Here is a 14,682-nt window from a genome sequence, read left to right on the forward strand (position 1 = left end):
ATACCCCTGGTCCCAATAATGTTGGATATGGGAGACTCAACCTGTGTATGTATGTATATATATATATATATATATATATATATATATATATAATATATATATATATTAGGGGTGTGCACCGGCCACTTTTCGTGTTTTGGTTTCGGAACTGGATCTTTCTTCGTGCTTTGGATCTGGATCGGTTTTGCCAAAACCACCCTTCCGTGTTCTGGGTTTTGTGTTTTGGATCTGTATTTTTTTTTTAAAAGTATAAAAACAGCTAAAATCACAGAATTTGTGGGTTTTTCTGCTTCTATGCTATTATTAACCTCAATAACATTAATTTGCACTCATTTGCAGTTTATTCTGAACACCTCACACCTCACAATATTGTTTGTAGTCCAAAAGGTTGCACCGAGGTAGCTGGATGACTATGCTAAGCGACACGAGTGGGCGGCACAAACACGTGGCCCATTTAGGAGTGACACTGCAGTGGCAGACAGAATGGCAGTTTGAAAAACTAGGCCCCAAACAGTACATAATGCAGAGAAAAAAAAGAGGTGCAAGATGGAATTGTCCTTGGGTCCTCCCACCCACCCTTATGTTGTATAAACAGGACATGCACACTTTAACAAACCAATCATTTCAGTACCAGGGTCTGCCACACGACTGTGGCTGAAATGATTGGTTCGTTTGGGCCCCCACAAAACAAGCTGTCAATTAATCTGTCCCTGCACAAACTGGCTCTATGGCGGCAAGATGTCATCCTCATCCTCCTCATCCACCAATTCTTCATCCTCTTCAGTGTTGTGTACATCCTCATCCTCACAGAATATTAATTCGTCCCCGCTGGAATCCACCACCACAGGTCCCTCTGCACATTCTGGAGGCTGGTCTCCCTGGAAGAGTTGATAATTAATTTTTATGAACATCATCTTCTCCATATTTTGTGGAAGCAATCTCCTACACCTTTCGCTGACAAAGTTCCCGGCTGCACTAAACACTCTTTCGGAGTACACACTGGAGAGGGGGGGCAACTCAGGTAAAATAGAGCCAGTTTGTACAGGGGACTCCAAATTGCCTCTTTTTCCTGCCAGTACAGGTACGGACTGTCTGACATCCCTACTTGGATGTTGTCGCTACAGCGCACACAAGTCACAAACACAGAAAAAAAAATGTTTTTTATTTTTTGGAGCACTTTGAGGGTTACACCACCCTTTAACAGACTTATGGGACACAGGCGCACGCTTGGCGCTGCTCCTTTGTTGATGCACGTGCGGCTACTGCTCATACATTTCACACACAAACACAGAAGAAAAAGAATTGTTTATTTTTTTTTAGCACACTTTGGGGGTTACACCATCCTTTGTCTGACAGATGCACGCTTGGTGCTACTGCTTTGAGGATGAACGTACAGTGCACACAACTCACAAACAAAGAAGAAAATGGTTTATTTTTGTTGGAGTGCACATTGGGGGTTACACCACCCTTTAACAGACAGACGCACGCTTGGTGCTGCTGCTTTGAGGATGCACGTACAGTGCACACAATTCACAAACACAGAAGAAAATGTTTTATTTTTGTTGGAGTGCACTTTGGGGGTTACACCACCCTTTAACAGACACATGCACGCTTGGCGCTGCTGCTTTGAGGATGCACGTACAGTGCACACAATTCACAAACAAAGAAAAAACATATTTTTTGGAGTGCACTTTGGGGGTTACAGCACCCTTTAATGGACGAGCCAGCAGGCCCTTTACTTATGACATAGGCACACATGTGGCGCTACTTTGTTGATGCACGTGCGGCTACTGCGCACACAATTCACAAACACAGAAAAAAAAAATATTATTTGGAGTGCACTTTGGGGGTTACATCACCCTTTAATGGACGAGCCAGCCGGCCCTTTACTTATGACACAGGCACGCGCTTGGCGCTACTTTGTTGATGCACGTGCGGCTACTGCGCACACAATTCACAAACACAGAAAAAAATATTTTTTTTTGCACTTGGGGGGAAGCACCCCTGATGGACAGAGCATCCCCTGGACAACACTACAGCACCCCTTTAGGACTGGGACACTGCACAACACAGCCCAGCCAGCCCCTATAGACTTTGGAGTGGACACAGCCCCTAAGGACAACTGACTGCACAACACAGCCCAGCCAGCCTCTTTGGACAACAAACTGCACAACACAGCCCAGCCAGCCCCTATGGACTTTGGAGGAGTGGACACAGCCCCTATGGACAACAGCAGCACAGCGCAGCACAGCACTACACTACACTACACAGCCCAGCCAGCCCTAACTCCCACCCTCCCTCTCTACTGTCCACAGCCGAGTGAGAAAATGGCGCCGACATGGGTACCTTTTATAGAATACAAAACCCGCGAGATCCAGAAGGCGGGATGATGACGTTTGGCCTCGATTTCAGATCCGAGTCAGACAGGAAAAGTTGAGCCTGACTCGGATATGACTTGGTTCGGGGAGGTTCGGGGGGGTTCGGATTTCAGAAATCCGAAACTGCTCACCTCTAATATATATATATATATATATATATATATATATATATATATATATATATATGTATAGCACATTCATCATGTGATGGTTAGCATTTTTGTCTTCATAAATTCATAAATGGGTGGAAGAATATATGGGGCATTGACAGAGGCGGTAAAATATTAGTATGCCCCATCCTATATTGGAGATAATGGGATTGATGAATTAACTAAATATCAAATTCCAGATAATAGAGTGTCCCTCACTGCTTTTTCTTCCTGTGTCTTGTACATAATCAAGCATGGTACTAGTATTAGGCAGCTTAAGCACCTGGAATATTGGGTGTTTCTGCAGCTACCTCACTCACTTTTTGTTGAGATTAGCGGATTTTGCCCCAGGGCTAGTACCTGAAAAGTAAATGGAGGCTACTGTTGATGGCTACAGTGACAGAGCATCAAGAGATAGTGGGCAGGGGAAATGTGGCGTTTGTGAAAAAAGCTGATGGGCAGAATAGCATGTGAGGGAAAAGCTGGCAGCTGGGGGGCTTGTGAGAGAAAAGCTAGGGAGCAGGGGGCATGTGAGATAATAGCTAGAGGGCATGACAGAAAAGTTGTTAGGCAGAGGGACATGTGAGGGAGAAGCTGATGGAGATTCTCATGATTTCCTCATTTTTTTTTCTCTGATTTAAAAAGACTCAGTATATACACAGTATACAGTATATAACAGCTAGACCAGGGATGGGGAACCTCAGGCCTGGGGACCGTATAAGGCCCCCGGAATCATTTGGTCTGTCCCTTTTTTCTGCTAGCCTCAGCTGGATAGCAGGGTGTCTATAATGGCTCCCTGCGGCCAGAATCTATGCAGTAGTGCCACCTGGAGTGTCCTTAGGATGCTACAGAATGCCACACCGCTTCCCTTACAGCTCCCTGGAGCATCCTTAGGATGCTCCAGGCATTGCTGTAATCGCTTAACAAAGAATCACAAAACACTATTGTTTTCTGGTTTATTGTGAGACTTTTTTTTACATTTAGAACCATCACTCTAGAAATCCTATGTTTACAGTATAAATCTGATATCAGTGCATCTGACTGTAGCCATGCCTGAAGAAGATAGCAGTTCAAGTCAAATATGTGAGGGGCTGTGAACTGGTTCTTGGGGGGAGGAGTGGCAGTAGGCTGAAGCTTTGCCTAAGGCACTGGAAAACCTTGTATTGGCCCTGTATATAACATTAACTACCACGCCAGAGTCTATAACATCTGCTCCCCTTGAGTCCTGCTGTGTGTGTCCATTTCTTCTCTGACACATGTGCCTTCTCCAATCTCCCTACCAGTCTTCTTCCTATACTGAGTAACAGGCATAAAAAGGTTCACGTGCCACAGGTCTTGCCTACGCCGCTGTGATTGGACTGCTCCATACGTTTACTTAAAACCATATTAATACAGGAAAATAGGTGATAGGAAGCAATGATTTCAGAGAGACATCTATTATACTATAAGAAAAATATTCCATAAAACGCCCATTTAATGATGGGCATTGGCAACATTTTCAGCCGCCCAGCATGTAGCAGCTTTTTGGCCAAAGTTATTAGGTGTGGGGAACTTAAAAGTAGATGTATAGAATGCAAATTCTATAAAAACCATTGCATGATTTTGTATGTTTTTTTCTACCCTCTTTCTTCAAATTTTAATTTTTTGAATTAAAAACAAAAATGTTGGTCAGGTTTTGTCAAAATCTATAACAATTGAATGGTAAAACTACAGTAAAACAAGAGATACCATCACTTATCTCTAGAATATATATAAGAACAGCCCCGGCACCTATGTAAGATTTGCATGTTTTCTCTGCAGTGTATTCCCATGTATATGAGGAGGACTATTTAAAGCTAACGCAGTAATTAAAAATCCTCTTGCCATTTTACATAATGATTTAATCACTGGACATTACTGTTCTATAGCCATCTGCCGGTGACATTTCACTTTACCAAGCTACAGCCAGCACTTGGCACAGTAGCTGACTCATTGTTGATTATTATGTTGATTATTAATTATTTAATGTCTCATTTTCACTGCTTCTTGTAAGCGAATGAAGTGCCTTACATTTTAACATCTCTGTTTTTCTGCTTTTATTATTTAGGGTTTTGGGATTCTCCTTATGGAAGATATGTAGGCTACATCGCTCAGGTGCGCATGTTAATGCAGTCTGTTTTATGACACTTTATTACTAGGTCGGCTGCACACCGTGTAGTGTCTGCAAAGTTTGGTTGACTGCAATCAATAATGAACGCAAATGCAATGTCATTTTTTTGCATTGTAAACAATAGTTTCTCTATTATGTAATACTAGGCCTTTAAGACTAAGAAATATATACTGGCCTTTTTATTTGTGGGGACAATTTGTAAAAAATTTTTATTTCGAGACGTTATTCTGACTTTCTTCATCAATGAAAAAATATTTAGATAGACATTTTTGAGGGCAAAAATTTCCAGGAGAAAGGAAAACTCTTTAAAAATAGTTGAGTGGCACACAGAACAAGATGTAATAACATCCACAGAAGAAAGAGCCCCTGGAATGACAGGCTCATATGATATGAAGGTAAACAAGCAATGTAATGGGCAAAGCCAGTAGAATACTTGAATCAGTAGGTAAATGAAGAACAGGAAGAGAGATGACATAATTTATATGTCACTGGTGAGACCTCACTTTGAGTACTTTGTACAGTTCAGAGGTCATATTTCCTAAAAGACATTAGTTAAGTAGACAAAAAAATCATAGGAGGGCTAATAGGGCATGGGCTAGGTAGCAAAAGTCATCAGGAAAGAACATATTAGAGAAGAGAAGGGACAACGGTCTTGCCTACGCCGCTGTGATTGGACTTCTCCGTACTCTGTCCTTCATAGCCCTTCTGCTCGACGGGAGGTTTCTGTCCTCCCTGAGCTCGCCTTAGGACTCCTGAATTACGGTTTGACAGGTAATATATATATAATGATATGACAGACCATGATATGACAGAAATATATATAAATTAGAGATGTATGGGTCCAGATTTCTGAAATCCGGACATACCCAAATTTCGGGGTTTCAAGTAGAACCGGGTCAAGCTTTAGATTTACTTTTATCACCCGGTCCAAACCAAGTCCCAGTTCAGATCTGTTGCCGGCTCGGAACTTGGATTTAAAAACCGAACTCAGGTTTTGGATTCAGACATTTTAGCTGTTTTTATGATTTTTAATCAAATTTTTATCGATTTTTAGCCTAATCCAAAACCAAAACACTTGAAGGTGGTTTTGCAAAACCAAAATATGAAGATAAATCCTGATCCAAATCCAGATTCAAATCCAAAACACTGTGTTCGGTGCACATCTCTAATAGAAATACATCAAAAGCTTTAATATTTGTTCAAGGAAGGATTATTCATACCTCACAATTGTCCAGACTTTGATGAGACAGTACCAATTTGTTGACCTCAACTGAGGAAGAGTTCTGACCAAAAATGTACATTCCGGGGTGGATCAGGAGAGGTTCAAGTAGATCGGATGGGGTTTTGGTGGATTGTGGGTGGAGCCTATTTTGTCCCGATTTTCCATGCTTAAATTTTGGGAGGTATGAATATTTTTAAAAATGAAGAATTTCTAGAAAATGGAGACACACTTTCAAACTAGAGGCACGTGAACTTTTCTTTTTGGCGTAGTTTCTAGCTGTTGTGGTGTGGTGGTGTACTGAAAAAGAATTCAACAAGGTATGGTACAAACATATTACTGTTGTTAAAACTTAAAGATATTAAAAATAAATAAAACCCCTCATCTCCCAAAAAAGAACTACCTGGAAAAAAAAAAAAATAATAATAAAAATATAAATAAAATAAAAAGGGCAGATTAGTTGGAGTCGTAGATTTTATTTATAGCCATTACATTCTATGTTGAAAAGTCAAACTTTCTTTTTTGGTTTTAAGAAAAATGAACTGAGATAATGAAAGGAAAAAAAACTGACAAGAGTTTATCTGTGGAGGGACAGATTCACGGTACTCTGTGATAGGGCCAAAAGAGCTAGAACACATTCTGTATAAAAGATATGTTGCTAATGGATGGGACACGGTTTAGCGTGAAAAGGTTATGTGCCTACAAGCTCCAGGGATGTAATTCCAGGCCGCGCCACAGCTCATATTTTGAAATGCAAAAAGGCAGAGACATTTTATTATTTCTGCAGAATTATATGTTTTACTTCGCATGCATTTACATTTAAGTGAAAATAAACCCAAAAGATCTTATATATTAACAAAAAAAGAAAATAATAGTCAGAAATAGACTGATTCAATCAGATGACAAATGGAGGCTTCGGACTTCCTGATATACAAACTTTTTCCCAGGCAGCAGCCTTTTCGTGACATCTATGACTGGTGTTTGAATCAAACTGATTTTACCAATTTAATTTTGGAGGAAGCATTATTTTCTCCTTTTTTCACCTCTTACACACCCCTCGCTCTAAACTTCCTAAGGGAATTGTTTCAAATATTATATTTAGGGATACCTATAAAGCATGGATTACTATACACAAATGTATGGGCTCTGACCCTCATTTCACTAAGTATTTACCATTGTGGGGCGACTCTGATTATGCACCCTCATTTACGATCTCTCATTACAGTACTTGGATATAGAAAGGGATAACGGCAATCAGAGACATTTTCTATCCAGGAGGTCAACTTTACTCCTATTAAAAGCTTAGAGATATCCATAATGCTCCTAACGCTCATTTTTTTCTTATATTTACAGACTAGACATTATATATTAAGTACATTAGCTCCCAATACCTATTGCTTACCTACAACTGAGTGCCCTCTGTGCTCCCTTTTCACACTTTCCAGCACTACCAAATTTGGTGCCTCATTTACTAACGAGTTTTATCACCAAAACAAGTGATACATTTCACTGTGTATGATAAATGGTGCTCCAGCCAATCACCTCCCAACTGTCATCTGTTAGAAAAATGACAGTTGGGAGCTGATTGGCAGGAAAACCATTTATCATACACAGTGAAATTTTATCACTCGTTTTGGTAATAAAACTCGTTAGATAATGGGGGCCTTAAATTGCTTTATTTATATTACGATTTGTTGTCTAATGCTCTTGCCCATTTATGGTCATAGGTATGGACATCTTGAACTCATGACTTTCCAAGCTTTACCTTTTCAGAACGTATTGTGACTTTTACACCTTCTGTTATATGTTTTGTAGGTTCAGCTAAATTACAAGATATGAATTTTAAATTCCTTAACAGAGCTTACATCTCACATGACCAAAGAAGACCATTGTTAACCCCTGAAATGGGTGCCTTTCCAAAATGCCATGCAACATTTGCAACTTTTTTACATAATTTTTGGCAATGCCCCACGATAAAGACATATTGGTAGAAAGTTTATTTCTTTTTTGCGCAAACAACTGGTGTAAGAGTACCGTTTGGAGGCATATTTGCTGGCTGACTTTGGCTCCTGGTTGCTAGTGTTTATCCCTCCTACTATACTTCCTTTTCTCACGATAATAATTACTATTGCTAGGAAAGCTCTATTACAGAAATTAATTTCTAGAAAATCCCCCTCCTTGGAAATGGTAAATACAGAGTTTCTTACTATATAATATTATGACAGATGTAAATTGATATATGATATTGAAAAGGAAGTTGCTGAATTCCATAAAAGATGATGCATCTACAGTAGCTCGACTTTTTACCTACTGGGACTTCTGAGCAAATCATGAAAGTGTTTGAGAATACCACATGGTCTTTGATGAGGAATGTCACCTAATCTTCCTACAGGCCATTGTAAACTTTGGTTGGGTCTATACCCTCTATACCTTCTCTAGAATCTTGAATTGTAAAAATATTGACAAGGGTTTTCTCCCTCCTTTACCCTTCCCCGTTCAACCCTACCCTCTTAACCCTCCCAAAGCCCATTCTTTGCATCTTCCTATCTTCTTTAAATTTTTCCCACTTTCTCTTTTTCTATACATTTCTGTAATATCCACCAAAACTCATAGACCATGGACAAGGAACCAACATGTAGTTACTGCATCTTCTTCTGAAATATTATATTCCTTAATCCTATGATATTTCTTATCATACTAATTCTTTAATACTTTTTCTACTATTTGTTTTACCAACTACACGTTGTCCATCTTTTCTGCAAAACTTCACATAAAGTTTTTCGATCTGTATACCTGTTTAGTATTATATATCTCATACTGTATTTCATTGTATACAGAATTTTCCACACATATATATGCTTTGCATTTCTTTATGTACTAAATAAACTGTATTACTTTATTACAAAAGAAATTGTAATAAAAAAATAAATAAATAAAAAGTCTTCATTTTTTTTTGTTAAATGTGTTTTGATACCCATTTAATTATGTTATGCCGAGCAATGAAAGTTTCATAAATTCTTAATCGTATTTGAAAAGCGAAATAAAAATGTTCAGTCTTTGGGAGATGTTATTAGCCCTTAAAGTTTTTTGCCAAAGTCCTTAAATTAGAATTCACAGCTGGTTCTTAAAACAAAAACAAAATAAAAACATTTAAAATGATTGATCAGGCAATTACATTTAAATAAAACATTGGGAAATTAAATCATATATAGTGTTTTGTGAGATTTAAAATTTGTTTAAAAAATGTCATGTTTAAATTTTAATGCATTATATTTTAAAGGCACCATTTGCAAGTGACAGGGAAACTTCATCTTAACAGTTATGGCATTTTATTTGATTTATTATTTATGATTGTCACTGTTCAAACCAGATAGTAGGTAAGCTATGCAGAACATAAAATCCCCAAAGGGACAGTCAATTTGCCTGTGACTGATGAAAAATCCACTCCTATGCAGAGCTTAAGAAATAATTGTGAATATATTTAACAAGATGGGACAGCTTTTCACAAATAGCACCAAGAACATGTTGTGCGTTATGTTTAAGTGAATTGTTTCATATGTGATACAGACTGATAAAATGAAAGCAATATCACATTTTTATTTTCTTGTGTTGATTGCAAATTTTGACAAAACATACATACAGTCTGATATATAATGCACTGTTACGTAAAAGTCCTTAAAGACCATACAATATTATTTTTGCTGATATTTTGTTCCTTTTTTGGAGGCTACTGTATATTTATTGTAATCTGTACATCACAACTTTTTTTAATAACTAAAAAAGTGTAAACCGTTAACACAGTAGAGGTGGCCATTCTGAAACATTCTGTATTAATGAGGGACACTTTGTACACAGTTTTGGCAATTGTTTGCTGGTGGAACTAGCATTCATGATGCAGGTTATCTACTCACTTAGATCCACAAAATATCCCATGCCATAGTGATGTCAATGATAATTGCTTGCAAACTAATAAAATCAACATTGCTTCAGCTCACAAAACGACTACTGCTATTGTATATAAATTGAAGGGCACACTTTAAAGGAATAGAATAGAAAGAGGTGTTGCTGCGCTCAACCTACATGAACTGCTTGAGTGGTAATATTATTTAGAGCCCATCTGTTAATGTAAAATCAACCAAATAAAGAATGAATTAATAAATAAGTAAATAACACCTGACACTAAGCATACATACACAGTGCACGTTATAGTGGTAATGTACTAAATATCAGAACCAGAAGGTAGTAGTAGTCTGTTGGTATGGAAACATGTACTCTATCTATATTGTGTAGTGATGGAAATATTCCAAAAACATATGTTGTAAAAATAAAAGTATTTTATTGGGGCATGTGCTAAACCAAAGCTAGCTAGAAAAGCTGCACTTGCAAAATGGTGTCAACAACACCCAGCTGTATGTGTGTACCAGACTTATGGGTGGTGGCAATCCGGACTGCAGATGTCAGTAATGGCATGGATGCCTGGATAGATAATGTCCAGAAGCATTGTATATGAGGATAATGGGGTTGGATTGAAAAGTTAATAGCGGCGTCCCGCTGTAGTTAATCAGATTGCGGTATTTAGACAAGATATGTTGTAGCCACCAGCGCCCCTGAACTACTGCTCAGTCCACACTCTAGGTCACCAATCCTTTAAAGTACATATACATAAAATGAGTGGTCCACAAGCGCAAAGTTCCTCTAACACTTCCGGTCCTGATAATCCTCTTGTCTGGAATTCCTCACCGTCTCAGAAAGAGAAAAGAGAGAATGAAATAATCTATTATGTTCACATATCCTTCTAGAATATTCAATTTATGGAGGTGTTCTTCCCTTTGAAAACTCACCTCACACCAATGAGATGAGTGCCTAATAAAGGTTTCTTTTATATCCCTTCCGGTCTGATCAGCATAGGTATTAGCCACATACATCAAGACCCCTCTTATATACAAGCTTACCTGGGAACAGGTATCGACGTTCACATAAGGGTATCTTTAATATCCACTCAAGAAGCTACTTGTTAGTTCACCATATGGGAGCATAAATGGTATCCAGAAGGGTCTTTTTTTCAATAAAAAAGTGATATTTATTCCAGTTTAACAATAAAACATAGTCCAACAGTAGATAAAAAAAACATCTAATATATTGATATAGCAGCATCTAAAAAAAATGATAATCCACTATAATGGAAAATATTCCTTCCCCCTGGAAACCTATCTGCAGATAAGAGTTAGGACAAACAGTGCCACCCTCTCACCCGGTCTGAGAAGAGGTAAAGTTGTCCAAGGTAGATGTAAAAAACCAAAATCCTTCCACTGCATCCAGGTCTCCTGCTTTACACCAACGCGTTTCTGACTAAGGTCCTTCCAGTGGAAGGATTTTGGTTTTTTACATCTACCTTGGACAACTTTACCTCTTCTCAGACCGGGTGAGAGGGTGGCACTGTTTGTCCTAACTCTTATCTGCAGATAGGTTTCCAGGGGGAAGGAATATTTTCCATTATAGTGGATTATCATTTTTTTAGATGCTGCTATATCAATATATTGGATGTTTTTTTTATCTACTGTTGGACTATGTTTTATTGTTAAACTGGAATAAATATCACTTTTTTATTGAAAAAAATACCCTTCTGGATACCATTTATGCTCCCATATGGTGAACTAACAAGTAGCTTCTTGAGTGGATATTAAAGATACCCTTATGTGAACGTCGATACCTGTTCCCAGGTAAGCTTGTATATAAGAGGGGTCTTGATGTATGTGGCTAATACCTATGCTGATCAGACCGGAAGGGATATAAAAGAAACCTTTATAGGCACTCATCTCATTGGTGTGAGGTGAGTTTTCAAAGGGAAGAACACCTCCATAAATTGAATATTCTAGAAGGATATGTGAACATAATAGATTATTTCATCCTCTCTTTTCTCTTTCTGAGACGGTGAGGAATTCCAGACAAGAGGATTATCAGGACCGGAAGTGTTAGAGAAGATTGCGGTATTTGACAGTGGTGCCCGGGGTAACTTCTTTGGGTCAGGGAGTATGGTGTGGACTGCCGGGAAGAGGTAACTCTCTACAGCGCTTGCGTCAAACAACAGCACGGATGTCGGAAGGTGCCTGACTGAACAAGCTACCCCCGGCAGTCCGTGCCGGGGTGTGCACTGCGGTCTGAGGGGGAGATAACATGGCTTCACCGCTCGTTAGAGTAGTGTGCCGTGTGTCTCCTACCGTGGACAGAAGACTTACCTCTCTACCTAGAGGGCACCGCTCCTGCCCTGCTGACCGGTTCTTCTTCCCACGATCGGAGGCGCTTGCTTCCTTGGTGTTCCGGGGGTTGGTCACGTGACTGCAGTGATGCAGGAAATGATGTCCTGATGGGGAATCTAGATGCTTTGACACTGGTTCCGGATTGGGGCAATGTGCACGCTGATCTGCGGTCTTAGTAAATAACCCAAATGGGTTTTCAGTGTCAGGTGTTATTTACTTATTTATTCATTCATTCTTTATTTGGTTGATGTTACATTAACAGATGGGCTCTAAATAATATTACCACTCAAGCAGTTCCTGTAGGGTGAGCGCAGCAACACCTCTTTCTATTCTATTTATTTCTACTTTATAGGTTAGGGTACCTATAAGTTGCTAGCGGCTCACCACCGCAAGAGAGCTCAGTGCGCAGACTCATTCTGCTTTGTTATTACACTTTAAAGGACGATTACATATGATTGGTAGAGCATCATACATCTTTATTTTACATTATAGATAGTTAACGCATAGCTTGTTCTGTAGAGGAAATGACGAACAGTCCATAGACCACCCCATTTGTTTGGTCCATTTGAAAGGGACAGGCTGTGCCAGGGTGCAAAGTGGCATAGGCACCCGGGCTAGAATTATAGTAGACTGCCAATTTGCCCATGCCAGACCCAGGTATGGACAAATTGAGCTGCCTCATAGGTTCCTGAAAGATTGGGGGGGTCTTTCTTCCTTCCTTTGTGTTTTATAATAGGAGTGGAGCTAGACTGGGGGACACTGCTGTGCTTCCTAGTGGCTGGACCCTCCCCTGGGACCAACCATCTGTTCATAAGTTCTGTGCCACAGATAGACCCCCTGATCCACTCCTCCTATTATTACTGTCTCTACACTCAATCCACTAATACATCAAACCTATCCTTCAGTCGTCACCCATGCGCTGTAGACTTCTGTGGAGGATTACAACTAAGAGAAGCACACAGAACAGTCTGCCTCCCTGAACATTTTACAAAGCTAGTAAGATGTTGTGTGTGGGGAGGTTCTCAGCTATGGATAGCATTATGTTGGGATGTTGGGACTGGGGTAGGGTGGTTAATATTATTTGGAATTACAGTATAATGAGAGTTAATGTCATGTTAGCCCTGGTGTTGATGTTAAGGTTATGCTTAGACTTGTGAAGGTGTTAAGGTTATAAAGGCACTGATATAGTGTTTTCATATTATTAGTGGACTGGTGGGGAGGGCATTAATGTTATGTGGGGAATGGCGTGTAGAGGTTATTGGTATGTTGCATCTAACAATGATAATGTGGGGTTATTAGAGCAAGTAACATAGTTGAGAAACTATTAATGCAATTTTAAATTTCCATGATGTTAATTTGATAGTTGGGGTGATTGATGAAAATAAACATATTTATTAAAAGCAAATGTTATTAATCTGATGGTGGGGTTGATTGGAGGATATAAGCCGATCTATTAAATGGGAATGCTATTGTGTTAATGCAGTGGCACATTGGAGGTCATTAGAGGGGACTTAGATAAATACACTGTTTCAAATCCTAAAAACATAATAGGATGCACACACACACAAACACACACACACACACACACACGTGATGTATGAGATCTACCTGCATTACCCATCAATCTTAAAACTAGATGCATTTTGCAAAAACTAATTCTTGATTTATGGCATTAATTCTCATTTATAAACTATATTAGAACCTTCTATTGGCTGATAAGTATGGCACTATTTAAAATTGTTCTAATTTAAAAAATATCAAAATAGAATGAATTTTTAGTTCATTATTAAGAAAAAGAGTATATGTGTATATGTATAATCCTCATTTTCAAGTTAAAATATAATTGGGTTAAGCATGAGGTTATCGTTACAATCTATCAATAAATGTTATATAAACAATACAATATATAGTCATAACACAATTGAAACTTAAAATGCAACTTTATCATAAGAAAATCTTTTTTGAAAGATTTTAAACAATGGACCTGATTTAGCGTTCAGCATAAATTCATTTGCGCCGTGTAAAAAAGGGACTTGTGTGAAATGATACCGTCCACGTGCTCAGATTATGGTTAGCATATTAGGGCACAAAGAAAATTTGTTAAAGACTTGCAGCTTTTGTACATATTATTTAAGGCTTAATAGGTAGTCTTGGCAGAAGAAGAAGATCCTTTAACAGGATAACACACTTTTGTTTCAGAAATAATACTGGGTTAATTTTGAGGATTAAATTGCATTTTGGACCCAGCAGTTTGATTAATTTTATTTTGCCTTATAATCATATTTCTCTGCATTTTTTGAGAAAAGATTTTTTTTTAATCAACTAAGCAAACTCTTTAGGCTGGCTCTGAAATTACATTCTCTGTACACCCCTTTTCCTCTGATTTTTCTTTAGATAATATCTTGAAAAAAGTTTATTAAAAAATTCCTTCAAATACATATACATTTCCTATAAATATTTAAACTTCCTCTTTTGTGAAAACTCTGAGGATGAAGATATTACATTTTAATTTTTTCTTTAAAATGTGTGC

General features: G+C 38.5%; 1 protein-coding gene across 4 annotated transcripts in view; it reads right to left on the reverse strand.

Annotated features, from left to right (window-relative positions):
• KCNK12 (potassium two pore domain channel subfamily K member 12) overlaps nt 1-14,682 on the reverse strand; it is a 232,546-nt gene that overhangs the window by 110,527 nt on the left and 107,337 nt on the right. The window lies entirely within an intron of this gene.

This window comes from Taudactylus pleione, unplaced genomic scaffold (genome assembly GCF_031769625.1).
Source record: "Taudactylus pleione unplaced genomic scaffold, aTauple2 ptg000522l, whole genome shotgun sequence".
NCBI classification, from domain to species: Eukaryota; Metazoa; Chordata; class Amphibia; order Anura; family Myobatrachidae; genus Taudactylus; species Taudactylus pleione.